The 22,513-nt window shown below is 40.1% G+C and overlaps 1 protein-coding gene across 4 annotated transcripts in view; it reads left to right on the top strand.

The window, feature by feature from the left end:
* tjap1 (tight junction associated protein 1 (peripheral)) overlaps positions 1-22,513 on the top strand; it is a 165,572-nt gene that overhangs the window by 46,388 nt on the left and 96,671 nt on the right. For all 4 annotated transcript variants that reach the window (NM_001365539.1, XM_087278268.1, XM_087278270.1 and 1 more), the window contains 1 exon segment: positions 7,467-7,590. The gene's annotated coding sequence lies outside the window, so the exon portion shown is untranslated.

Genomic DNA, 22,513 nt, shown 5'->3' with positions numbered 1-22,513 from the left:
ATTGACAGTTTCTCAAAGCGCGGCGTCTGAGCTTCGGCAGAAGACTGAAGTAGACTGAAATGTTATTATTCGATTTCTGTGTTATTTTACCATGACAAAATGAGTTCAGCAGTAAACTATAGTTTCTGACATACATGATCCTGGTGGAACACTGTTTATTCGCTAAGTTTAGGGCTTTTTTTGGGCTTTATTAGTTTGCTGATACACGCCTAGCCACCCAGATAGCAAAACACAGTTCCGGCTAGATTCTCGCCTGCCGGAGACTTATCTCTTAGAGCTCAGACTGACTAACGTTACCTCGCTGGACCTACTCCGGATGCCTGGACTCACTACCCAATTCCAGCCCGAGTCAATCGAGCCAGATGCGGCGGCCGAGCGAGCAGGCGCTGCCGCATGCGAGCCGGAATCAGCCCGCGACGCCGCGAGTAAGTTATGCGCTGCGGCCCGGAGCTGGCGCGATTGAATATATAAAACCCTCTTATTTGTTAACGTTATTACATCCATTTGTGTTGATATGACAGCAAACGCATGCTGAGAAGTTCGGGGGGCGTGGTTGATTTTACATAAAGCGTTTGATTGGAAGCTCGACTCTGCTCATTTTCGCGGCTCCTCCTCTGGCTCCATCAGAAAATCCTTCTGCGCATGTCAAGGCTCCAATTTCAGCAGTCTTTTGCGACAGTTTGTGCCCGTCAAGCAGGCGTTTTGCCCTCAAGGCGTTCAATGGGAAAAAGGGCTGTCGTCCATATTTTTTACAGTCATTGGTTTCAAACAAGCCTGAAGGACTCAATTAGTTTGATCAGGTGTGTTTAATTAGGGTTGGAGCTAAACTGTGCAGAGCTGCGGCCCTTTTGGAACTGAGTTTGACACCTGTGAACTAAACGATCTTAATCCAGCATTTCTACGATTCTGCCAATTTTAAGTTCAGGAGAGAAGTGACGGCGGCTGCAGGAGTCTTTTCATTGTTTCACACCCGTTGCTTAGCGACATGGACACCTTTAAATGATGTTACAAGAATCACATACTGTATTTATATGGTATAATTCACCCAAAAATGTAATTTTTGTCTTCATATAATGATGTATTCACGGCCGGGAAATCACTTTCATCAAGCGTGCACATCATTTCAAGACTGCGACAAGCATTTGATATGTTTTTTTCTTTCATAGCGAACACACAGTTGTGCGTGAAAATACATTTTTACAGTGTATATAACTACTCTAGCCTATATAATGTTGATTTTACTAGTGAATTAAATGGTCTAACAATGTTTTCAATGACAGATTGCACGCATATATCTCAAAAATAATTCAACATCATATTTGTTATAAGTAGAATAGAATTATGTTTAAATTATGTACATTTTTCAAAGTGCCCTATTTTTATTTAAATGAATGCGAGAACATGCAAATCTACAGTCATATGGGTAATAACTTTGACTTCACTTGTACATGTTTGTGAGTGTGTGTGTGCACATTTTGTTTATCTCTGACCCGGAGCCCATGTGACCAGTGCCGTGTTTGCCAGCATTCGAGGAGCAGAGGGGCTGATGGGATTACATGGCGATCAACAGAGCTGGATTTAGGCCTTTGTGGGGGAAGCTGTCTTTGTGTAGACATTGCGCACTGAAGACCAGAAGAAAGCTGCATCACTGTTGGTGCTAGATTAGTTCCATCAAGCTGGCTTGTGGAAATCTGTCATGCTTCGTTGATGTTTGAAGTGCGTTAAACACAAAGTTGTGATTACGATTTTTCAACCAGTCGAGGTGAACCTCTCTACCTAGTTGTTTTAGTAGTAGTTAAAGGGGTGGTCCACTATAATATCATATTTAAAACTTTAGTTGATGTGTAATGTAGCTGTGTGAACATAAACAACATCTCTCAATGATATGGGCGCACCCTTGTAGAAAGGGTGAGGAGCTCGGACTAGAGTCGCTGCTCCTCCACATCAAGAGAGGTCAGCTGAGGTGGCTCGAGCATCTGTTTGGGATGCTTCCTGTATGCCTATCTAGGTAGGTTTGCCAAGCATGACCTACCGGGAGGAGGCCTCGGGAACCCTGGAGGCACTATGTCTCTCGGCTGGCCTGGGAACACCTCGGGATTCCTCCGGAGGAGCTGGAGGAAGTGTCTAGGGTTCTTTCCTAAGACTGCTGCCCCTGCGAACCAGCACTGGGAAAAGCGGATGAAAATTAATGAAACTAATAAATGACTATAAACGTGACATGGTTGTTAGACTTGCACTTGTTTGTGCTGTCAATTTGCTTGTGTTTTTATAGGCCTATTGTTGCGTTCGCCACGTTTGCATTGCATTTATAACCACCTTCGTGGAATTTAGGGGTCACGAGTCACTGGCATTGTTATTTTAGGGGTCGCAGGCTGAAAAGTTTCAAATAAATTGATGGCATTACCTTCCTTTAAAGGGGTGGTCCACTACGATATCATATTTTAAACTGATTTGTAATGTAGCTGTGTGAACATAAACAGCATCTCTAAATGTAAAATGCTCAAAGTTCAATGCAAAGGGAGACCTTGGTTTTTACAAAGTTAGCTTAGCAAAGCCTACAATGAACGAATTTTAGGGACTACAAAAAATACTTCCGCCCCCTGTGAGATAGGGGTGTCACGATTTCGATTATTAATCGAAATCGATCGAAATTTATGTTCAATTTCGATTATCGAATCAAAAAACAGAATTTATGATGCTGCCACGCCCCCATGTCAAGTCAGCTTGGCTTGCCAAGCGGGAAAAAAACAGGCTTGTTAAAGTGCTTGTTAAACTGCAGAAGCAGGAGACCCGTCGACAGAACTTAAACCCTCTCCTCTTTCAATGAAGTCGCCGGTGTGTAAGCATTTTGGATTTCCAGTGAGTTATGTTGACCGTTCGTGTTGTCGACAAAAAAACACAGTTTTGCAAGCTCTGCTATGTACGTATTACGTACGGTTCGTCCGATAGACAACACCGGCATTGCGATCCTCCGCCCGCCCCTGTTGCAAATCCGCTTGCGAAAAGTACACACTCAGGCCCTGTTTACACTGTCTTTGTTTTTAAATGGCATTTTAGAACGACAACGATTTGACATCCACAGTGGCGTGTAGCATTTCTGAGCTGCTCTCCTTCCTCTCTACCTGTCTCGACCACACAGACACAGCCATGCGCTCGAGACAGCAGGTCCAGGCAGTCAGAGGACTGCTTCAATCTTTCACTCACTTGTACTTCGTTATTTTAGCGAACACCTCAGATACCTTTGACTGGTTCTTGTTGGTTGTGTGTCTTTTTTACCGACGCCATTATAACGACACAGATCACTGCCTATTCACGAGTCCCGCAGAAAAAGTGATTGACAGGTGGTAATTATGTGTGTATCTTGCCTTTATTCATTTACTGTATGATTTGTTTATGGGTAAAACAAAGACCATGCAGGTCAGGTAGTTTAAACGGTAGGCTACAAATAATTAATTGGTCATTAATTAATTAATTATTCATAATTGAAAATCGAATCGAATAGTGCCTTTAGAATCGAAAATGTAATCGAATCGAGGATTATTGCAACGTTACTGCAGAGGGAGAAAATGCCATCCTGCTGTTATCACAGAGCTGTTTCTGTATTTGGGCTTCCAAATGACTCGACCCAAACACAGAAGTGCTTACAGTTCACTATTAATTAGGGTCCAGAGAATTATTAAATACATAGCAAGCATGATTTGACAAAACACAGCTTCCAGAATCTCTCCCAATTCAGTGCTGGATTCGGCTAAAATCTCCTCAAAGATGGAGCAACTACAAGGAGATGCTGTGAACTCTGAGCCACGACCTGTAAGTGTTTTTATCTGTTAAAACTGATTATGACATGTACAGTGTCTAGGCTTAACAGTGTGTTGTAGCAAAGATGTAAACAACAGGAAATGATGTTCGCCACCGCTAACGATTTAGCTAAAAGTCCATTTTTATCAGTCCAACTTATGTAAACACACACACACACACACACACACACACACACACACACACACACACACGCACAGCACAGCACAGCACAGCACGTGCGTCTCTCTCTGTGTGCGACGGCAGTTTCTCTATCGGCAGCTTTTCTGTGCGTTTTACATCTCAGACAATGAAGTCGCAAAAGATAAGTGAAAGATTCATGTTACTTACACAGGCATATTCCAGATATGAGTGAAAAATACAGCAATGCTCTCGTATCTGGAGTGTAGCACCAAAACAAAGTTCAATCAAGGCTCACACAGGTCTCATCCCACATCTTGTGCTTTATTCTGTCAGCAGCGTCACCACAGAAAATAACTTAATCCGAGCATGAGAGAAAACTAAAAATAAACATCGGTCCTGCACACATGCGCTTCTCATGTTACTGGTATAAACACACACATAAGCACACACACACACACACAATGACACACAAACACTCTCTTAAAGAAGCCGCGTCCCATTTTCACTCATTACAGACTTGTTGACTGACTGTTCACACAAAACGCGCGTGCTTGAACGAGCGTGACGTGGAGCCGATCCGCGAATCGCAGCACATTATGGCGATGACCAATCAGAGTCACTTGAGGGCGGGCCTTTCAGAGGAACTAGGAAATATGACAGTCGTTTTCATGTTAGCTGAGTAGCTGTGTATAATCAAAGAGAGATATATGAAATAATAACATGATTTCCTTCAAGTGAAACATGAGCACACATTGCTTTGCATCTTATAAACACAACCAAGCTTATTAAAAAAACTCTTGTTAGTTCGTCAGTGTGATTTCCCAGTAATTCTAGATCATTTCCCATCATGTTGTGTCCTGCTGCGCAAAGGCTCCGCTATACATAATGGCAAGTTTTACGCCTTAATCTGATTCCGATGCTTTCATGCTAGTCAAAAGCCAGACGCCATTAGCCAAAGTGCAGGCCTGCTGAGCATGAGCGTCTGGTCTTCAAGTGAAGTATGGGAAGAGTTTCTAAAAGGCTCTTTGAGCTTTAAGCTGCTTTTACAGCGAACTTGGGGTTTCTTCAGCCAGCGCTAAATCATGTGCTAAATCTACATTCTTGATTAAAGGATTGCACCTCTCTGAACACTGCAAATGTTTACTGGCATCAATCACAGTGATGGGCCTGGGAAAAAGAGGCTGTTGTCTTTGAGACCTTCACAGTCTGTGTGTGTGTGTGTCGTGTTTCTTCTTATCTTGTTTTCCAAAGGAGCTGTACAGGAATTCAGAACAGCAGTCGTGCTTCGCTAAAACAGCCGTGTAATTGATTTTCTGGGGGGTTTTTATTGCTCCTGCAGTATTTTCTTCGACGTGGTCAGCTGGCTCCTCGGCTCTAAGCAGAGTTAAGTGGATTAGATGGCATTCGGTGTTTGTTATTGCATTTTTTATGCATATTTAAAAGATTAAACTTTTTTTCTAAATCGTTAGCATCAAGTCTAATCCATGCCCTTAGCAGTATGTGTGTCAAGCTCATGTAGAAATTAAGAGTTTGTCAAGTTCCAATACTACTCCCTTTGGATTTCAGCAAAGCTATAGAATACACGTTTTGTTTTGAATAGGGAAAGGTGTAATGCTGCAGTCACTCTGCGAAAAGGGGCGGGATTAAAGAAAATGATTAGCCGTTAAAAAAAGCGAGCGATTGGTCCATGTTTTAAATTGCTGTCCAGAGTGGTCATATTTTGATCTTTGATTGATTTCACGCAATCCTGTGATGCGATTTTGCAGGTCAGAGGTCACCAAGCTTGAACTTTCTAACGCAGTGAACTGCGAAACCACCGGTTTGACACTCACGTCCGTATGAATGGAAGTCTATGGGGAGAAAAGTCCAGTGTGACCTCAGCTTAACAGTCAATTTGACGAATGAAGCCCCGCCTTCTAGTATAAGAGCCAATCATTGATTTCCTGGGAATATTTTATTTTTATTTATTCTTTTTAGTGTTTGGTGTTTTGGTTTGGTTTAGTTTGGTTTTAGCTTTAGTTTGCTTTGGTTTTGTTTGGTATAATTTCGTTTTAGCTTTAGTTTGGTTTGGTTTAGTTTAGTTTGGTTTTAGCTTTAGTTTGGTTTGGTTTAGTTTGGTTTGGTTTGGATTTAGTTTAGTTTTTGGTTTGGCTTCTGGTTTTGGTTTTGTTTTGTTTGGTTTTTGGTGTGGTTTTTGGTTTGCTTTGGTTTGGGTTTGGGTTGATTTGGTTTAGTTTGGTTTTTGGTTTGGGTTTAGTTTGGTTTGGGTTTTTGGTTTGGATTTTAGTTTAGTTTGGTTTTTGGTTTGGGTTTTAGTTCAGTTTGTTTTTTGGTTTGGTTTTGGGTTTGGTTTGATTTTTGGTTTGAGGTTTTTGGGTTTGGTTTGGTTTAGTTTTTTATTTTATTTTAATTTTAAATGTATTTTTTAATGTTTTTTTTTTTGTTTGGTTTTTGTTTTGTTCCTTTATTCATTTGCTATGTTTTTACAACAGTGGGTTTTTTATTTTAATTAGTTTTTTCTAGTTTTATTTTGTGTTGTTTTTTAATAGTTTTTTTGTTCTTTTATCATGCAGCCCTATTGGAAATTATTCTTATTTTTATTATTATTATTATTGTAAATTAAGTATAAAATAACAAATAATAATTGATTGAACGCTAAAATATTTTGTTATTCCTTTTGTTATTATTATTATTATTATTATTATTAATAGCAATATTATTATTATTATTATTATCAGTAGTATTACTATTAAAGTTATTACTTCATTTAAATAATATTTTATTTTATATTGCAATTTATTTAATATTGTATTCATATTCATAATAAAAAAATACATTATTTTCCAACTGCTACTTGTTTTTTTTTTTTTTTTCTCATTGTATACTTAAAAGTAAGAAATTATCACTTTTGTTTGAGCGTTATGTTGACTAATGACTTTTTAAAATGTATTGCTTAGTCTTTTTACTCTTCATCAGTACCAGACAGTAAGAATAAAATACCCTGGTCTCAAACTCTGCAGGCAAATCTTCAGAGTGGATCTGCTTAGACAAGAACCGGCTGGCAAAGAAAACACTTGCTCTCGATTCACCATCACCATCACACACATACACAAACACGTCATCTCGGACTCTCTGCTTGTTCTTGCCATTTTTCTCCCCCTCCAAAACCTCACAGAAGCTCGTCATGGGCCAGGCAGTTTGTTTGGTGTGCAGCGTCCAGGGAATATCAGCCTATCCGCAGCGCTGTCCTTCACATCCATTAATCAAGCCCGCTTTCTCCTGAGCACACCTTAATTAGCATCTAACCGCTTTATGCCCATGCCCAGGCCCACGGGGACCGAAGGGGTCGACGCTTTACTGAGCGAATTACTGAGTGTGAATGCAAAACACTGAGGCAGACGTTCATTTGAGACACACTCCGACTGTCCCTCGGGCCCTGCCGAGTCTTTGCTGACACTTAATCCCAGGCCCGGATGATTGGCAGCCAGTGACGCTTGTGTTTTTCCATCCACCTGCTTTTGTTTCAGGTCATCGATAGCCCTGAGGTGCACATGCGGAGCGGGAGGACGAGGAACGAGACGTGCGCTAGATTGAGTTTCCGGAGGGACCCATTGGGGCGATGAGTCTGGAGAAGACGGCATCACACGCCAGGTGAGCGACCACGCCATACCATACTGGGTTTTGATGCTCTTCGTGTAACTGTGTGTCTTGTGGTGCTCGTTTTAGCTTGTAGATTATTATGTGCTTCAGTGTGTTTGTTCTGAATGCTCCTGTTGAAACTGTCCAAACATGTCTACTGGAGTTTGTTTGATACATTCAAAAAGCCTGTTTTTTGTTTCTTTAAGTTGGTAAAGTTGAAAGTGCAGTTCATATAGCTGACTGTTTGTATTAAAAATAGGCTGTCCGGGGGGTCTTAAAGTATTACAATTTTAATTAAATGCACTGATATCGAATTTTTATTGTTATTTCTTTTGCGTAGCTTGTCAGTGAATTGTGCGTAGTAAACGCTGCTCAATCTGAAAGCAGCTGCAGGAGATTTACTACTGGTTACAGAGCCGTTTGTTCTGCTAATAGGAGCATTAAAATCTATCGATGTGCTTCCCTGAAAAGATGTGCATGACAATCACAGCTTTCGCTAAATTGTGAGTGCAACATTTATTACTTTATTATTTATGTTGCTTTATCATGCAATCGTTTAATTGTTATCTTGTAATGTAATTGTATTTCCTGTAATGTTCGTTATTGCTTGTAGAGCAGGTGTGATTTTAATTTCGTTTACTGGACCTCAATCATTTAACAAGCATTTCGAGACCTAGCAAATCTACGTTTTTAGATTTGACAGGGTCGAAAACAACTACCGCTAAGCCTAGTAGACCATGCGTGAGAATTGGTGTCCCGAGTTCGAATCCTGACTTGTATAAAAATTCTGAACTTGTGATTTGATCTCTTATAATTATGTTAATTTGTTTGACTATAACAACTCGTATTCATTTACAAATATTTATTCATTCATTTTGATGACAGACCGCAATAAAGAACAGAGCAATAAAAAAATTAAATATAAATGACTATAGATGCGCAATATATAGAACGCAATATGTCTATATATTGTCAGGAACACAAATCGCTCCAGTAAATCATGTGGTTTCTTCATTATATGTTAGGTATAATTCCTTAATTCACATAACTGTACCTTTGTTGAAGTCGTTTTAGAGCAATACCTAAAAATGACCAATAACTGTCTCTTTAAAGGCAGGTTTTTTTGAATCGTTGAACTCATAGCTTCTACGGTTTTAGCGTTTTACGAAGCTTTGTTTTGCTCACCACTAATAATGGCATGTCTCAATGCCATCCAGAGTTTCTCGCCAGATGTTTCAGAACAATACCAAAAATTACCACTAAGGGTCACTGTAGATATAGGTTTTGAAATGTAGACACATAGCTTCGATTTCAGCGTTTCACGAAGCTTCGCTTTGCTCACCACTAATAATGGCACGTCTCAATGCCTTCCAGAGTTTCCTGCCAATTGTTTCAAAGCAATACCTAAAAATGACCACTAATGGTCACTGTAGAGACATGTTTAAAAACGTTTTGAAACGTCTACACATAGCTTAGACGGTTTTAGCGTTTTACAAAGCTTTGCTTTACTCGCCACTAATAATGGCATGTCTCAATGCCTTCCAGAGTTTCCCGCCAGTTGTTTCAGAGCAATACCAAAAAAAGACCACTGAGGGTCACTGTAGTTACAGGTTGTGAAATGTAGACACGTGGCTTAGACGGTTTCAGCGTTTCAAGAAGCTTCGCTTTGCTCACCACTAATAATTGAATGTCTCGATGCCTTCCAGAGTTTCCCGCCAATTGTTTCAACGCAATACCTTAAAATGACCACTAAGGGTCACTGTAGAGACATGTTTAAAAACGTTTTGAAACGTCTACACATAGCTTAGACAGTTTCAGCGTTTCATGAAAGAAACTTGTCAGAGAGCAGATCCGAGATTCAGCTGTGTGCTCTTTATTTTCTGTCTGATTCAGGCTTAAACTGATACGACTAACAGCAACTCTGACTGACAATATTTACACAACAGAGGCAAAGCATGTGCGAGTAAGGTTGTGTTGTGGAGCCAATATTCGAATCACAGGATAATTTGTTAGCTGACCAATCAGAGCCCCTTGAGGGCAGGCTTTCAGAGGAACTAGGAAATATGACAGTCGTTTTCATGTTAGCTAAGTAGCTATACATAATAAAAATAAAAAATCTAAAAAAAAAACGTGATTTTTTATTTATTTATTTTTTTTTTTTACAAATGAAGCATGAGCACACCCCATAAACACAACCAAGCCTAAAAATACACTCTAGACCACCCCTTTAAAACCAAGAGTGTCTTGCTGTACTGTTTTTGTAACAAATGGAATGCAGATCACAGTTGTCTCCTCCACTTTATGGCAGATCCAAAAAAATGGTCCGTGACTCAAAAACCATAATGTGATCTGAACTATGAGATTTGTGATCCATTACACCCCTAGTCATCAATATCAATTTTGTTTTTATTTTCCATGCAACCCTAGTATTGACATAATAGAGTGGATATTAACGTTTTCCCTACAATAAAATGACAGAAAAAGGCGGAAATGTCTGCATTTTCCAAAATCTTTTTTCTCCATAAAGTTTGAGAGAGTTCAACATGAGCTATTCCGACTCGACAAGTGGATCAGGGACTTACTCTAATAAGCAGAGCTGTAATATTCACCGCTGTTCAAGATCCTGGAAAATATATGGCCTTTTTTCAGATTCATAGATATATGAACTTTACTGTGTGTTAAATTATTCACCAGAGGCCTGAACAAAAGTGAGCACGGGCCAGTAGAACTGGGCCCGGCTCAGGTGCTTGTTAATAATGAAGTACTGGAGCCTCTGTGGATGTGTTTCTTTTTAACCGTTGTGTCTCTCACTCAATGCTGTGGCCTCAGAATAGCCGTGACAGACACACTGAATCACTCCTCACTGTCCGGATGTGGATTGTTTGAAGGTCACACATGGATCACACATCTCCTGTTGCTGTAAGATCTTCATGTTGATTGTTTGGCAAGGTCAAGCCTGAAAATGTGCGTGTGCGTGCGTTACCCTGTAGTGGCCTGTAGTTGGACTGTAGTGTAGAATGTCTTTTAAATCTCTCTTGATTTAAAGGAAAGTAGTTACCTTAATGGATCTTGAAACTAGGGCTGCAACTAACGATTAATTTTAATAATCGATTAATCTGACAATTATTTTTTTATTAATGGATGAATCAGTTTAAAAAAAGTAAAGCATTCATTTCCTACCCTCAATTTAAAAACAGAACTAACATTTTTATAAAGCACACAAACATCTTGTCTTTAAACATCCCTGAGCTGTTAATAATAATAATAATAATAATATTCATTAATTCATTTTCTTGTCGGCTTAGTCCCCTTATTAATCCGGGGTCGCCACAGCGGAATGAACCCATATCTGGGAAACATCCACACACACATTCATACACTACGGACAATTTAGCCTACCTAATTCACCTGTACCGCATGTCTTTGGACTGTGGGGGAAACCGGAGCACCCGGAGGAAACCCACGCGAAGGCAGGGAGAACATGCAAACTCCACACAGAAACGCCAACTGAGCCGAGGTTCGAACAAGCGACCTTCTACTGCGCCACTGCCTCGCCCAATAATAATAATAATGATAATAATAATAAAAATACTAAATTAGTAGTTTTGTCCTGTTGTCCAGTAAATAATATTTGACCAGATATTTTTCAAGACACTTCTATACAGCTTAAAGTGACATGTAAAGGCTTAACTAGGTTAATTAGGTTAACTAAGCAGGTTGGGGTATTTAGTAGGGTTGGGTACCGAAACCCGGTGCCATTATGGTACCAATACCTTTGGAACCGGTATGCACCGGATCAAATCAGCATATGAATTTCGGTGCCTAATTTCGGTGCCGCAACAAGAACGTATAGCAGGTCGCCCACCAGAAGTGCTGCTCAGCGCCATGAATTCGCAAGTCAGCGGCTGTCCGCGGCGCCCAGGCACGACTCATGACTGTTTATATTTCTGCCATTAACATTAACCTTAAACTTATTATAAATATATATTTATATTGTTCAATTATAATGAAAAAATAAATAAATATATACATATATATATATATATATATATATATATATATATATATATATATATATATATATATATATATATATATATTGTGGCAAAAAGGTATCGGTTCAGGCACCATTTTGGCACCGGTACCGTTTTAAAAGTATCGATTTAGCACTGGTAAAAACCCAAACGATACCCAACCCTAGTAATTAGGCAAGTTATTGTAAACTGATGGTTTGTTCTGTAAATTATCGAGGAAAAATAGGGGTTAATAATATTGACCTTAAAATGGTTTTTAGAAAATTAAAAACTGCTTTTATTCTAGCCGAAATAAAACAAATCAGACTTTCTCCAGAATAAAAAATATTATCAGACACACTTTGAAATTTTCCTTGCTCTGTTAAACATCATTTGGGAAATATTAAAAAGAAAAAAATGAAAAGGGGGGCTAATAATTCTTCAACTGTAACATTTACTTTAATCATTACTATTGGATTGTGAAGAGACTTTCAACCAGCACAACAAAAACATTTCTGAAGACAATCACCTACAGCACCTTTAATATTTTTAGTGGATTTAAGGATGAACACATTTGGGACTGTTTTCTATTATGAGATTAAGCACAGAATAGGAAAATGATTCATTGTGCTGTGACTCACTCAGTCTTTGGATACAACTGATGATATATATGCATGGCCAAAGAAAACAATACTGATTGACAGTGTCTTCTGAACTAGAGTGGCATTTGCATCTTGGATACTAGTTTTTGTTCTCTTTTTCTCTCTCTCTCTCTCTCTCTCTCTCTGGGTTGGCAGAGCAGATGCAAACTTGTGTGTTCTACGACAACATACTTTTTAAACCCTAAAGATTCGAGGCCTTGCATAATTTTGGGTTTACACCAAACATGAAATGAACACACACATCACATCCAAATATGTAATGTAATCGTAAGTTTGACAAACAGTTTTGGAGAATTTGATGTTTCTTCATTCAGACAGAGTGCCCGAGAGGCTTTACAAAGATGGCTGCCGAGTGAATTGACTTGCCTTAAAGGGACTTTCTAAGAATAGAGTGCTGCGCTTTGTACACAGCAAAATCATCTGAGTAAAATTTACTCAGTTCAGATAGTATTTTGTCCCTCTCTAAATTGAGTTAAAGGTACTCAAGTTACTGAGATAATTAAAAAAAGGATTAAATAGGTGATGATTGGGCATTGATGATGAACACAGTGTATCCTGAAAGTATTAATAGGGCTTCACTTTTTCCACAATTTTTTAGTTACAGCCGTATTTTCCCAAAACATTAGCATAGAAAATGCATTCCAGGAGACATTTTTGAGGCATCGTTGCTTTTAATACCCTTAAAAGTGGACTGCAAGGCAGACCAATATATTTCTTTTTCCACACCTCACTCAGTCTGTAGCCCTGCTGAAAAATCCAGCTTAAACCAGCCCAAGCTGGTTGGCTGGTTTTAGCTGGTTGACCAGCCTGGTTTTAGAGGGGTTTTGGCCATTTCCAGGCTGGTTTCCAGCTATTTCCAGCCTGGTCTTAGCTGGTCAGGCTGGAAAATGACCAGCTTGACCAGCCTGGTTTAAGCTGGACATAGCTGGTTTTGGCTATGCTGGTCAAGCTGGTTTTAGCTTGTTATCTCCCAGCCTGACCAGCTAAGACCAGGCTGGACATGGCTGGAAACCAGCCTGGAAGTGGCCAAACCCATCTAAAACCAGGCTGGTCGACCGGCTAAAACCAGCCAACCATCCTAGGCTGGATCAAGCTTGATTTTTCAGCAAGGAGTGCAGAGTGGTATAGCCATTGGATATCAAGATGTTTGCGCAAAACACACGCCTCACAAACCAAACTGAATCCTCATATCTGCTGGCATGATAACAACCCCTCAATCAGTTGATCTGCGGTCCGTGTTTCCTGTTGTTTGCACAATGAGAGAGAGGACGGAGCTGAATCCTTGACTCATGTTTTGTGGGGTTATCCTGCCAACAACAATTGGCAGACTTGGGCTTTTTGTTTGGCTGATCTAATTGACAAATATTCTGTTGTTAAAGCCTGATAGTGGAAAGTATGCACTGCTGTTTAAAGGTTTGGGGTCTGTTTTTGAAAGCACCACTATGGCTGATATATAAAACTTGTAGTCCTGTAATGCAGTTATCTGTATTTTAAAGGTTCGTTCCTTCCTTTTACATTGGAGCTGAACGAATTTAGATTTTTTTCAAAATCGACCTTTATGTTATTGAAGTCTAGTCGACAATCGACTCTTCACGAATAATGTCATCAGTAAAACACAAGAGGCAAATCTTTGCCACAATATGCAATTTATTGGCAAGAAAGAAATGTTCAAATGCTGTTTGACAGCTCATAACGTGTTGCAAAAACAATGCATTTCCAATTACTAATTTTATTGCAAAACAAACGCACTGTCAATACTATTCATGTCGTTAATTCAACATTAGCATTGGCTAATTTTAGGTTTAATTAAATGCAGTCAACAAACTGATCACTCCATGTTATAGAATGTAATCATAACAAATCTTTGTAGTGCAAAAGTATACCATAAGTCTTCAGCGCATAGAACATTGAATCATGGCAAGTTGTTTCATAGCAACATATTGCACAAAAGTCAAAGGCTATAAGCCTACTCGTAGCTTCTTAAAATCTTGTCCAAGTAATGCCTTTTTTGCGATTACATCTTGGTTATCAGATTTGGTCTCTTTATGTACCAATCCGCCCTATACGTGGACTACGCATGGTAAGTAAAACCTGATTTAGTACCTGGCATCTGGCTGAGATCAAGACCTTTTATTACGTTTGGCTAGCTAAAGCGATTCACTCTTGGGAGGGGTTTAAAATCGATGGCCGTGCAATTAACTTCTAGAAAGAAGTTGAAATTGGGGGCACGTAATTAGAGCAGTAAAGCTTAACTTTTCGGTTCTAGGTGAAAAATCTAATCTGTCCAAGATGTCCAATAGATTTATAGGTACCGAAAAAGTCCACAGACGGGTGGTGATCACCAGAATGGGGAAATCCAAGAGTAAAGGCTGATTTATACTTCTGCGTCAAATGTCGGTGTATGCTTCGGCACTGACGCATAGCCCTTCGCCGTGGCCATCGCCGTCACTGACATGCACCTCTCAAAAAATGTAACTACACGTCGCAACGACGCGTAGCGTAAGCTCTGTGATTGGTCGGCTTGGTAGCGCTGACGAGTCTGGGCGGGACCGAGAGCCGCGCGAATGGCGCGAGCGATTGTTTACAAGTGTGGAGTCCCGTGAAGGAGCTCCGGATGGAAAGTTTTGTTTTGTGTTTACCTCATAGTTAAAGTTGTTGCACGTCCGCCGGTTCCTGCCTCAAAATGAGCGAGTTTGAGCCACTTGTACATCCCGGAAGTGTTCAGGAAAAGCAAAAAAGCAGCGAAGAAACTCGATACAGAGGAACATTTACACCTCACTGCCCACTAGCGTTTCGGAAGTGTTAATGCAGACCGACAGAGACAGCGGGCAGAAGTATAAATGCACAGCCACGCGCGTTGCCTGCGCCGTGGGTTACGCCGGTCACTTGACGCAGAAGTATAAATCAGGCTTAAAGTGAGAAAATATGATGCCCCCATGTTTTGGAAAATGGAAAAAATGTAACTGATTGGGCAGCTAAAAGATTTAACCTGGGCCATCACCATATTGGTAGATCTGTCTCTGTGGAATAGCAGCGTAATTACAATAAGTGAGATCTGAGACGTGAATCGCCACAGATAATCTGTTAAGGGGAGGGGGGGAGGTTAAAGGCGTTATTAAAGGCGTACTCACATTATGCTATCCGAACTATGCCCAGGCCCGTTTCCCGGATCGTTTGAGAAGTGTGAGTGCTCTGAATCGGGCTCGGGCATGGTTAACCTGGCCGGCCCTGGCCCGGTTGGAAGAGGTGTGCCAGAGCGTGGTTCACTTGGTGCACTTCAAAATGCGCCTGAGCCTGAAACCGAAGACGAGACGTGACTTTTAAGGGACTAATTGATATGGATTTATTAATCATTCTTACTGTTCAATGTAAAACCCCTCACTGCACGACAGCTGCACCTTAAGCAAACCTCTGAATTCCTGCAGCACGAGGTCTTTATGATCGTTAATGAGCGTCAAAAGTGGCTGATCTGTTCAGTTAAATATTTGACTGCATGTCACTGCATATCAAACAACTAAAACGATATTACTAAAGAAATCTCTACTGTGCTGAGCGAGAGCGCTCACTGAACAGCGCATCATCAATGACGTAAGGATGCCCAGGCCCGAATGTAATGTGAGTGCGGGCCGTCTGGGGAGACGGGAGGGGGGACAAGCGTGCTTTGGCCCGGTTCAAGGCAACTGTACATAGTGTGAGTACGCCCTAAAACTGTAAAGCTTAACTTTTCGATTGGGGAAGTCCCGAGTAAAATGAGAAAATATGATACAGCGGTGTTTTGGAATATGGAAAAACTGTCTCTACACTGATTTATAGTATTTGTTTTTATTTTATTTATACTTTTCTCTTTTATTCCTGTTTATGTAAAGCACTTTGAATTGCCACTGTGTATGAAATGTGCTATAGAAGTAGTCTTATTGACTGTTGTCATTTTCCACTCTTGTCTCAACTCCCATCATTATGAGTATTTTTTTCAGATAGGTTCATCTTGGATTCAAAGTTTTTGGTTTAAATTTGAAAAAAAAAAAAAAAACGAACAAAAAAATAAAACGTATTGCACCTCTGTGGCTTATACATGTACTGTTATTGCAGTACCGCTACCCGCTACTTTTCGATACGTTCTGCTTTCCAATGTCTGCAAAAAGAAAGAGTCAGGGAAATTACTGCTGTTCACAACATTTTTCTTTAGAATGACACAAACTTGCTTTAAGGACACGATCATTTATAAATAAATAAAAAGACATTGGAAGTCATGATGACACATGAGAGCGCCCCCCCCTCCAGTCTCTTGTAGGAGCAGATAAATGTGTAGTGTTTGAGGGAAGTGGAGGTGAATGGCCCTCAGTATCAGAGCAGCAGCTGACTGTCATGGATGGCTAACTGCCACAGGCCTTCAGTTTGTTATTCTCGGCCATATCTTGTGGCGAAGCATTCTCATCCATAGCAGACAATGAGTACTGTTGGAAAAAAAACAGCAACCTTTATAACAGTTCTTTAATATTGCATGCTTTCAGGTCAGCGAGTGCATGTTTCCACCAGAAATACTTACTGACAGTTGAAAACATCTCCAGTCGTCTCCTTGATTAATGTGTAATTGCATTCAGAATGTTTTATTATTGGCGACGCTGTGACGCAGTAGGTAGTGCTGGTCGCTGGTTTGAGCCTCGGCTGGGTCAGTTTGCGTTTCTGTGTGGAGTTTGCATGTTCTCCCCGTGTTCGCGTGGGTTTCCTTCAGGTGCTTCGGTTTTCCCCACAGTCCAAAGACATGCGGTACAGATGATTTGGGTAGGCTAAATTGTCCGTAGTGCATGAGTGTGAATGAGTGTGTGGGGATGTTTCCCAGTGATGGGTTGCAGCTGGAAGGGCATCCGCTGTGTAAAAACGTGCTGGATAAGTTGGCGGTTCATTCCGCGATGCCGACCCCGGATTAATAAAGGGACTAAGCCAAAAAAAAATTAAAAAATGAATGAATGTTTTATTATTGCGGTTTCATTGGAAGGGTAAGACAATGCGCCAAGGTCATGAGTTATGGAAAGAATATGTAATGTATAAAGAGCTAGTTTGTTGCTTATTTAAAATAAACTTTTAATAAAACGAGACTGCAAAAATAGTAAATTAGCATGGAATATCTGTCTAGATTACAGCGGGGGAAGTAAATATTGGACACGTCACCAATTTTCTCAGAAAATACATTCCTAAAGGTGCTGTTGACTTTTCACCAGATATTGGTAACAACCAAAGAAATAAATATGTTTTTTCAATAGAATTCACCTTTATTTCTACAGCGCTTTAACAATGTAGATTGTGTCAAAGCAGCTTCACATAGAAGATCATAGTGAATTGAAACAGTGTAGTTCAGTTTTCAGAGTTTAAGTTCAGTTTAGCTCAGTTCAGTGAGGTTTAATGGTCACTACTGAGAGTCCAAACACTGAAGAGCAAATCCATCGATGCGCAGCTCTACAGATCCCGAACCATGCAAGCCAGTGGCCACAGCGGCGAGGAAAAAACTTCATCAATTGGCGAAAGTGAAGAATTAAAAAACCTAGAGAGAAACCAGGCTCAGTAGGGCACGACCATTTCTCCAATGGCCAAACGTCTTGTGGAGAGCTGCAGTCAAGGCGCCGGAGGCAGGAAGCTGGACCTCAGCGAAGACTCGTCTGTCCCTGGAGCGTCACAGGAATCAGTCTCATGCTCTCCACTTCTCCATGACCACAACAGCAGCTGCTCAGGATACGGCCTGGTCCAGGATAATGGAAACCTTGGGATCATCTCGTCGCTGGTCTTGGATCGAATCAGTAGCGCTGTATAGTCTGAGGGCCTTGGGAAGAGTATCCCCAGGTGGAAATAGAGAATAAATTGAGAATTAAAGCAAAGAAAACTAATCAAATTAGTTTACAGATAAAGTTATGCATTATAAAATGAAATTAAACAGGCTGACTTTGTTAAAGAAAATTAAATGACTTTTGTTTGACCATTTTAATGTTACATCCCTGTTTATGGAAGATAAAGTGCACATTGCTTGAATTCCATGTTGTAACCGCAGTGTTGTAACATTTGATAACATTATCTGAACTCTTTTCTGTTCTCTACTGTGGTGCAGCATCTTTAATCTAATCTTTTCTAAATCTGTATTACCTTGAACACGTACCAGGTGTCATTAAAGCCGACCTTACATTGTCTAATATATAACCAAACTCTTTCTTTACTAGTGCCCTGACACGGTCTGCATTGATTCTCTATCACAGTGTTTCTCAAGGGTTGGGTCACGACGCAAAAGTGGGTCGCAGAAGCGTTTTGAGTGGGTCATGGATTGTGTCACAACTGTAAGATGTGTGTGAAAGCTGTTTTCCTTAAGCCATTCCAGACAGGTTATCTCATTTATAAAAAATATAGCTAGTTTTTAACAGCAGACTGTGCACTAGGCTAGTTTCTGACAGCAAATGACATTCTAGGCTAGTTTTTAACTGCAGAAGGCACTCTAGGGCACTTTTAAAAGCAGACGGCGCTCTAAGCTAGTTTTTAACAGCAGACAGTGCTCTAGGCTAGTTTTTAACAGCAGACGGTGCTCTAGACTAGTTTTTAACAGCAGATGGTGCTCTAGGCTAGTTTTTAACAGCAGACGGTGCTCTAAGCTAGTTTTTAACAGCAGACGGCGCTCTAGGCTAGCTTTTAACAGCTGACGGTGCTCTAGGCTAGTTTTTTAAAAGCAGACGGCGCTCTAGGCTAGTTTTTAACAGCAGACGGCGCTCTAGGCTAGTTTTTAACAGCAGACGGTGCTCTAAGCTAGTTTTTAACAGCCGACGGTGCTCTAGGCTAGTTTTTTTAACAGCAGACGGCACTCTAGGCTAGTTTTTAAGAGCAGATGGCGCTCTAGGCTGGTTTTTAACAGCAGATAGGGCTCTAAGCTTGTTTTTAACAGCAAATGGCACTCTAGGCAAGTTTTTAACAGCAGATGGCGCTCTAGGCTAGTTTTTAACAGCAGACTGCACTGTAGTCTAGTTTCTAACTGCAGATGGTGCTCTAGGCTAGTTTTTAACAGCAGACGGTGCTCTAAGCTTGTTTTTTTAACAGCAGACGGCACTCTAGGCTAGTTTTTAAGAGCAGATGGCGCTCTAGGCTGGTTTTTAACAGCAGATAGGGCTCTAAGCTTGTTTTTAACAGCAAATGGCACTCTAGGCAAGTTTTTAACAGCAGACTGCACTCTAGGCTAGATTTTAACAGCAGACTGCACTCTAGTCTAGTTTCTAACAGCAGACTGTGCTCCAGGCTAGTTTTTAACAGCAGATGGTGCTCTAGGCTAGTGTTTAACAGCGGACGGTGCTCTAGGCTAGTTTTTAACAGCAGACGGTGCTCTAGGCTGGTTTCTAACAGCAGATGGCGCTCTAGGCTAGTTTTTAATAGTAGATGGTGCTCTGGGCTAATTATTTGTACTGCAGAAGGCGCTCTAGGCTTGTTTTTAACACCAGACACTTTTCTAGCCTTGCTTTTAACAGCTGAAAATGTTATAGGTTAGTTTTTAACATCGGATGGCATTCTAGGCTAGTTTTTAACAGCAGACGGTGCTCTAGGATAGTTTTAACAGCAGATGATGCTCTAGGCTAGTTTTTAACAGCAGATGATGCTCTAGGCTAGTTTTTAAGAGCAGATGGTGCTTTAGGCCAGTTTTTAACAGCAGATGGTGCTCTAGGCTAGTGTTTAACAGCAGATGGTGCTCTAGGCTAGTGTTTAACAGCAGACGGCGCTTTAGGCTAGTTTTTAACAGCGGACGGCGCTCTAGGCTGGTTTTTTACAGCAGACGGTGCTCTAGGCTGGTTTTTAACAGCAGACGGTGCTCTAGGCTGGTTTTTAACAGCAGACGGTGCTCTAGGCTGGTTTTTAACAGCAGATGTCGCTCTAGGCTGGTTTTCAACAGCAGATGGCGCTCAAGGCTAGTTTTTAACAGCAGATGGTGCTCTAGGCTGTTTTTTAACAACAGATGGTGCTCTATGCTGGTTTTTAACAGCAGATGGTGCTCTAGGCTTGTTTTTAACAGCAGATGTCGCTCTAGGCTGGTTTTCAACAGCAGATGGCGCTCAAGGCTAGTTTTTAACAGCAGATGGTGCTCTAGGCTGTTTTTTAACAACAGATGGTGCTCTATGCTGGTTTTTAACAGCAGATGGTGCTCTAGGCTTGTTTTTAACAGCAGATAGGGCTCCAAGCTAGTTTTTAACATCAGATGTCGCTCTAGGCTGGTTTTTAAGAGCAGACGGCGCTCTAGGCTAGTTTTTAACAGCAGACGGCGCTCTAGGCTAGTTTTTAACAGCAGATGGTGCTCTAGGCTAGTTTTATCAGCAGATGGCGTTGAAGGCTGTTTTTTTTTAACCATTAACTCAAATGCTTCTGAGGAAGAGCGCTTGTGTTGGCTGAATCATTTAAATTTGCTTTTATGATATGGTCATGATATTAATTTGTTAGTTGTAAGCAAGTGCATGCTAGCTGTGCTAGTACATCTGTTTGTAAAGCATACAGCGCCATCTGTTGTCAAAGATTCAAATAGAGATAAAGACAGAACTGATTTCTCATGATAAACAGTTTATCGTCACAGGTCTAATGTGGGACCCATGTCCAAACCTCTGCTCTAAAAGAACTGTAATGCCATTCATGTTTCTCAGAACTGGAGTTCATCATTCAGCCGTGTGCGGTGTGAGGGAGGACGCCTGTCGGATACAGCGCTAATGAGAAGCCTCTCTGTTAATTAGCCAAAGGAAGAAGGATTGCTTCGAGTAGTGATATCCGAAAAGGCCGTGTGTGTGTGAATATGACAACTGCTATGTTATTAATATTCATTTAACTTGTGATGTGTGTCTCATGGCAGACAAAATAGCAGGGGTTCATGTGGAGTTTATAGAGAAAGTTTATGAATGCATAAACCAGCTGCTGATGTGATGTTTTACACTAACTGTATGCCATCCTGATCAGTACCATTTTGCTATTTCAAATATTTATTATGTTTCAGAATTATGAGCATGCAGTTTAAATAGTGTCTGTTATTTATACATCGGTATTAAAACTACATTAAAGTTTAATTTTAGTTTAAACTACCTGTTTCAATAAATAGTTAAATGTGCAGTATGTAAGTTTGACACCCAGTGGTTGAACTAGGTATTGCACTTCTAATTCAAAACACACGCAAGCATAGGTTGCCAGATTGATGACACCAATAGGATAAAGGCTGACTAGAGCCTAAATTTAAGGTTCAATTCAAGTCGTGTTCTAAATAAAAGCAACAGCACATGATAAAAGGAATATTTTTCATATTAAAAGGAGTTTTTGTTTTAACCAACACCTGAAATTGATATATTATAAACAGCTTCTATTTCTTGCAGCTGATCAACAGAAAACAATGACCTCAGCAGCACCTAAAATGTAATACCTGAAAGCTTCATAAGTTTAGATGATTTTACAAATTTATAAAAATATAGTTTCAATTATTATAAAAAATTAAACAGCAGAAACCTGTATCTACAACAGGACTGTTTGGTACACTTCCTTTGTCAGTTCACTGTTCACGATACAAAGCAGATTTTGTGGCTTTTGTGTCCCTCCTGGCCAGACAACGTATTTTACTACATTGGAAGTCAGCTGCTCAACCTACTCACTCCATGTGGATTAATGACATTTTTCTCTTCATAAAAATGGAACAAATCAGACACTGTTTGAAGGGTTCTTCTAAAAACTTTTATAAAATCTGGGGCTCTCTCCTTGGATATATGGAAATGTATACTCCCTGCATACTGGATGATAGTTAATTTTGACATTTTTCTCTGCTGTGTGACATCTCATGTGACATCAAGACCAGGCTTTTAGTTTGGTGTATAAACAATTGTTATGGTTGGTTGGCATTTTATTTTATTTTATTTCTTCTGTTGTTGTTGTTTAATTTTTATTTACTTTTTATTTTTAATGTAAATATATCTGGGGGTTAATAATTGTCATAATCATTTAGATCCTTGTTTACTTCTCTCTCTCTATGTCAAAATGTACAATAATCTTCTAAAATGTGTGATATTTGTAAATTTAAAAAAACAATTCTATAAATAAAGTTGGGGGAAAAAAATAAATAAATTAAACAGCAGGGACTGCGCCAAAGGAAAGTAAAAGTGATAAACGTCTTCCTTCTTTTTTGTCCTCGGCTGATCACATGCCTGTTACTGTAAACTTACAGACTTTTTTGATCACATCCCGCAACGCATGTTCATGTTCATGTTAAAATAATAACTCTGT

This window comes from Danio rerio, chromosome 13 (genome assembly GCF_052040795.2).
Source record: "Danio rerio strain M-AB ecotype USA chromosome 13, GRCz13ab, whole genome shotgun sequence".
In the NCBI taxonomy this organism is placed as follows: Eukaryota; Metazoa; Chordata; class Actinopteri; order Cypriniformes; family Danionidae; genus Danio; species Danio rerio.
Note: the sequence above shows the minus strand (reverse complement) of the source record. Positions and strands in the feature narration are given on the sequence as shown.